The sequence below is a fragment of the Triturus cristatus genome, chromosome 9 (assembly GCF_964204655.1).
Source record: "Triturus cristatus chromosome 9, aTriCri1.1, whole genome shotgun sequence".
Taxonomy (NCBI): Eukaryota; Metazoa; Chordata; class Amphibia; order Caudata; family Salamandridae; genus Triturus; species Triturus cristatus.
In genome coordinates this window covers 693,810,025-693,816,581 of record NC_140592.1, presented here as the reverse complement: position 1 = coordinate 693,816,581, position 6,557 = coordinate 693,810,025, and positions in this window count along the sequence as shown.

The window sequence follows — 6,557 nt, the reverse complement described above, 5'->3', positions numbered from 1 at the left end:
CCTCATTACCAATGTAAAGCTGGGATCCTAGACCCACATACTAACGAAATGATGACACAGACACTAAGTATGTGGTTACTAAAACTGGCCCCGTGCCCGTGTGCCCAGGCCTTTTTATTGACAGGTCACCTGACCGGTGACGCTGTGATGGATGGGTGTGTGGTGAGTGTTAGGCCAATATCAGTCCAGGGGCTGCTTCACCATGTGTCCAGCAGGACACTCCATAGCCGACGGACCCAGTCCACCTTTCTAATTCTAACATTTCTTTAGTCCAGTTCAAGTTTTTCACCCCAAAGGCTCTCTGTATATAAGCAGAAAATCTCCCAAGTCCATGAGCCTTTCCCTACAGAGTAGGGTTCCAGCCACATAATAGCTTTTCAAATCTAACCAGCAATAGCACATTTTCTCAACCCCAAATACATGCCCCCCCTTTCCAATGGTCCTCCTCAAAGGTCCCGCCCAGCTTTGAAGTCCTCAATTGTTCCCACTATCTTCACCAGTGTTCAAAGGAATTAGCATTTGATCACTTTGCAACACTCACCTCCTTGCATCTCTAATAGAAGCCTGAAGAGGGAGGGCCCCACTTCACCGCAGTTAGGTCGTCTGTCTATTACTATCTAACCAGGGGACAGGAGGACCAATGTTCCTAGCTTGCATTAGGGTCTGTGGCCAGTGCTGTAAGTGGCATGAAAAAGATAGCGAAGTCTCTGTGAGGGAGCATGGTCAAACAAGCATAATCAAGAATCCTTTCAAGAGGCATGGCCTATGTCAGTAAAAGTGTAGCCTAACACATATAAACTAGAATCTGGCTCTTGAGACAGTATACCGCGTGACCAATATTTGGCTGTCTCTTGTTTGTTTTCTGTGCATCCAAACATATCACACAACATATAAACATTATAATAAAAAAACACATACATATAAAATACGTTTTTTTTCCTTTAGTGCTGTTGATATTTTGACAGCTGTTTATCTCCTTCACATACTTTCCCACAGAATTATAATTGTCAAATTTTTGACATTACCACTTTGCACTCCTCACAAAGAGAAAGGATTGGATGAACATGAAATATGAAGTGTTTTGTGTTTGCGTTGTCTGGTTAGCAAGCTGAGATGAGATTGTAATGAGTTGCACTATTTATAATAATTTAAAGGTGGTGGATAAATGGTAAATGAAAGTTAGAACTATAACATTGGAATTCTTAAAGTTTGTGTAGTGTAAGCTTGGTTTGTATAGGGAATATAATATTTTTCCTAACTATGCATAAGCTTTGACATTAATGTTTTTAAAAACGTTTAATAAAAATCTGTTTCAAATCGTAGAGTCCAGTGTCAGGAGTGAAGAGCTGTAATGTGGAGTATCATACAGAAGAGTGGAAAAAAGTGTTGTAAGTTGTAAGTGCAGTAGAGTGGGGTGGCATAGCATACAGTCAAGTAAAGTGCCATAAATTGGAGATCCGTGTCGTACAGTAGAGGGAAGTGGAGTGTTGTACAGTATTGGAAGGTGAAGTAGACTACAGTAGAGTGGCATAGTCTAATGGAGTTTTGTGGAGTGGTGTGTAGTACAATGTCGGAGAGTGTGGGAGAGTGGATTGGCATACAGTGTTAAAGAGTACAATGGAATAGAGTGGCATAGACTGGAGTGGTTTAAAGTGGAGTAGTGGAGCAGAGTGGAGTACTGTGTCATAGAGTAGAGTGGAGTAAAGTGGGTTGCAGTGGCAAACAAAAAGTTGTGTACAGTGTTGTATAGTGAACTAGAGTATCGCAGAGCGGCATAGAGTGGAGTAAAGTGTTTTACAGTGGGATACAGGATAGTACAGTGTTGTACAGTGTAGTGTAGGGGTGTAGACAGAAGTAAAGTGTTGCAGAGTAGCATACACTGTAGTAGATTGTTGTAGAGTGGAGTTACACAGAGTACTGCAGTATGTCAAACATTGGAGCTGCGTAGAGTGGATTGTTGCACAGTAGCGTAGAGTGAGGTAAAGTTTCATATAATGGAGAAGAGTTGAGTGGGGTGGCATAATGTAGTGTGGAGTAAAATATCATACAGCCTATTGGCGTGTCGCGGAGTGGAGTGGATGGACAGGCGTATGTAGCCAGTAAACTGTTATAAATTGATGTGGGGTCTCATACAGTACAGCAAAGTGCTGTGTCGCAGAGTATAGAAAAGGGTTGTATAGTGGAATAGAGTGTTGTACAATGGAGTGTACGAACATAGAGTGGAGGATAGATTATGGGGATAGAGTAGAGTAGAGCGTCGTGGAGGGCCATATAGTGTAGTAGACTTTTATAGAGTGGAGGATAGTATTGTACAGTAGCGAGGCGTAGAGTGGAGTGGCATAAACTGGAGTGGCACAGAGTGGAGTAGCATACAGAGGAGTTTTATACAGTGTAATAGCGTAGAGTGGAATGTTGTACAGTGTAGTGGCGTAAAGTGGAATAGTGTATAGTGGAGTAGCGTACAGTGGAGTGGGGTAGAGTGTAACAGCATACAGTAGAGTGGTGTGCTTTGAAGTGGCATTCCATGGAATAGCATAGAATGAAGTGGTGTAGAGTGGTGTGCCATATACTGGAGTAGAGTAGAGTGGAATAACATACAATGGAGTGTCATACAGTGGAATAACATACAGTGGAGCATTGTAGAGTAGAGTGGCATACGGTGAAATAGCAAATAGTAGAGTGGCGTAGAGAGGAGTAGTGTCCAGTGGAGTGGTGTAGACCGGAGTGGCATAGAATGGAGGTGTGTACGGTATAAGAACATAGAATGTAGTGGTGTACAGTGGAGTTGCGTACAGTGGAGGGGATACATTGCAATAGCATAGAGTGGAATAGCATAGAGTGGCGTCTTGTAAGGTACGGACATTTATTTATACATTTTAAAATATTTTAAAATAAGTTTACAAAGTTCTGCACTGGTACCTACTAAGTGCTAATTTTTGGGAAATGTTTTGCGTTTTTTAAAACATTTTTCTAAAGTTGCACTGTATTTTCTAAGTATTTCTGCATTACTCCATGCATTTTATTTTACAGAATGAAATATGTTAAAAATGGTAAATACACTGTGCTAAACTATATTTGTGAAATATAGTGTATTACAGTGTTTTTTCATATTTTTAAGAGATTTTTCGAAGTACTGCGGTACTTGCTAAGTAGTCCCGACGTACTCTCTAATTTTTGTTTTAAATATGTAGAAACGTATAATTATTTTCCCCTACCTAATACCACTTTGCTAAAGTATAGAAAGGTAAGAAATATATAACTTAATACTTACCTATTTCTCAGGCCCTAAGTTAGCACACTGGTAAAGTGGCCTGAGAACAACATAGCTGCCTTAACCTTTTTTAAAGGCAGTCATTATCCAATAAGATAATGACTTGTCATCACAATGTAATGTAATCGTTTCAAGAAAATCTGCAAAATTTTGGAAAAGTACAGCGGTCACAGATAACACTATGTTTTAATGCCTTATAACCTAAACAATACCCTACATACCTGCAGTACCCAAAAAGGATCATCTGCTCACCATAATGTATGATTCTGCCAAATTTCATATCAATCCATTCAGCCGTTTTTGCGCTGCGTCAAATACAATAGTCTATCATTGGTGGAAAAAACCATTTTGGGACGCCCGTTAATCTTTGAACCCCTCAACGATTCACCACACAAATTTGTATCATGACAAAATGTAGAAAATTCTATAGGTCTGGAAAGTTTTGTGGTGATTCATCAAATGGGTAGAAAGTTATTAGGGAGCAAAAATCAGAGGAATTCCTATCTCTCGGAATCCTAGCTATAACTACAGAGTGGCAATCAGAATTAATGTGATTGCTCTCTTTTTATCTATTCTATTTTTTTTGTATAATTTATTGGTATACATCTCTCCTTTTATATATTCTATTTGTTATGTATTTTTTATTGGTATGCATAATCATGTGTATTTATGGAACATGGCAGCCGCTAGTTAGTGCCGGGCGGTCGCGCTCTCCCTCGCTCCTGACGGAATCACACACTGAAATGGACGTAAGCCTCAGCTCGGTCCGCTAAAAGCTTAATCCAAGGTAAACACTTCTGGGCTGCATAACGATTACCTGGCGCGCGCTGGCTTTCTTCTTGGCGATTTTTGGATCGGCCGCTGCTGGACGATCTCGCTGTGGCCGCGGCGGTTGGAGATGCCGACCCACCGCCGAGAGGTGTGATCTGGGCGGAGGCGGCGCTGCGCATTGCCAAACGTCGCCGCGCGGCAGCCAGGATTGGCTTCCCTGGAGGTGGAAGTCCTTTCACATCCTCAATAGCGGTGGCGGCTGGCGGGAAGCCAAATCTTCCAGAAAACGGCAGTGAAGGCACAGAAAAGGAGAAACGGTGCCCTTTGCAGATGACCCCAGTAATAAAAAAAAATAAGGGGGGACGGGGGCTGTATCAAGAGGGTGGAATTGTAAGGAGTAAAGGGGATAAAGATGATGAAGTTAGAACTGATAGAACCGATAGAACTGATAGTGCTCAACAGTTTGTAAGGAGGGCAGAGAGCTCGACGGCTGCAGGCATAGAGGGGAGCAGTACCCTGAATAGATACACTTTACACCGGAGAGGTCTGTGGGAGCAGGATTTGCCTTGCCCCAAAGTACCTCCCAGCACATCACAAGTGGAAAAAACAACAATTCAGCCCAAAATACCAGAGAAAAAAGACACTAAGTCCATAAAATCCCTAAAAACGAAACATAATCAGCCCAAGTTAATTAATCAAGTGAGTACTCGGGTAACGCCTTCTCTTCGTAGCTACTTTAAGGTACAAGCACAGACTTGCATCCAGGCTGCCCAGGCCCCCTATAACTGCGACAGTGAGAGATCAAATGGTGATTTAGGGGGTATGGAGCAGGGAAATGATACGATTCAGCTGGAGAATAGGTTCTCCAGCATAATAGATATGGAAGACGCATTAATAGAGCCACGAATCGGGAGCGCAGAGCAAGACTCAACACAGAAATATCTAGAAACTTTGAGCGCTAGTTCCAATTCCATTTTTACTGCTAGCTTAACCCCAACACCTGCCATAAATATTTCCCCACATAATTCATTACGTCAATCAACTGAGCAGGGAGGAGGAGTAGAAGGAATAGGTTATCAGGCGACAGGGCCCAGTCCCACCACAGAGAATCTACTTTTAAAACTGATCGCAGAGATGAGAGAAAATTTTGCGACATCCGAAAAAAAACAGCAAAAGATTCAGGGGACCTGTGAGGCGCTTGAGCTGAGAATTAATGAGGTAATGAGCAGAGTGGAAGTAGTAGAAGCTACAGTGGAAGATCTCTCAAGGCAGACAAAGGAGAATACAGTAGAGATTAAGAGACTAAAAATTAAAGAAAGAGCATTTGCAGATAAACTGGAGAGTTTGGAGAATAGTGCTAGAAGAAATAACCTCCGGTTTCTGAACATTCCAGAAGATCTTGAGGGAAGGGACATAAAAACCTTTGTAATCGATCTCCTAAATGACGCCCACCCGGAAATTGAGAGGGCGACCTTAGAAAATGACATTCAAAGAGTCCACCGAGACCCCTTTATCAAAAAGCCCGGAAGAAAAACCCTAGGAAAATACTAGTTAATTTTAAAAGATATGCTATAAAAGAAAAGGTTCTCTCAGAAGGGCTGAAAAGGGGGGTCTACAACAAGGGGGATTGGTCTTTCCGCATTAGATCGGATATTTCACACACCACACAAGAGAGGCAATGGGAACTTGGAAAACATATAGAGGAATTGAAGGCCTTGGGAGCCACAGCAAAGCTCCAATTCCCTGCCTCCCTGAAGGTGATGTGGAAGAATAAAATGATACATTTCAGAGACCCCAAGGAATTAACTACTTGGATTAACCAGATAAAAGGCCCGTCCATTTAACAAATCAATGATCAACTTGCAAAAATTTTACGTTACCCTATCCGCTAGGGGAGGGGGGTGAGCTCATTGGAAAGAAACTTGATATGTCTCTAGAGTTAAGGGAGGGTTCCCCAGGGAGGGAAGGGGGGGTGGTTTTAAGAGAAGACACATAAACAACAAAATGCAAAAAAAAGTATTTTTCTTTTTATCACAGGGTGGGGGAGCATATGGGAGAAATAAAAAAAAAACGTCCTCATACACAAAACTTAGCCCTAGAAGTAGCGACATGGCAAGTAAGAAGATATTAATGGATCTTATGATAAAATATGGATAGAGGACAAAACTTAAAAATTCTATCTTGGAATGTGAACGGGCTTAGGTTTTTATCCAGAAGAAAGAAAATCTTGGAATATTTGCGTATCACAAACAACGATATTATACTCATTCAGGAATCCCATCTTACCAAGGAAGAGTGGGCGGGAATACTTGAAGACCATAAATGGATAGAGCATTGTTTCTATTCAACACAAAAAACGCCGACAAAAGGTGTAGCTATTATCTTCAAAAAACATATCCGAGTAGCAATCGGAAATGTAACAGCAGACACTCATGGTAGGTGGGTGACTGTTAGGGCAAAAATTAATACAACTTTATTTACGTTTGCTAGCTACTATGGACCCAACATTGATGAC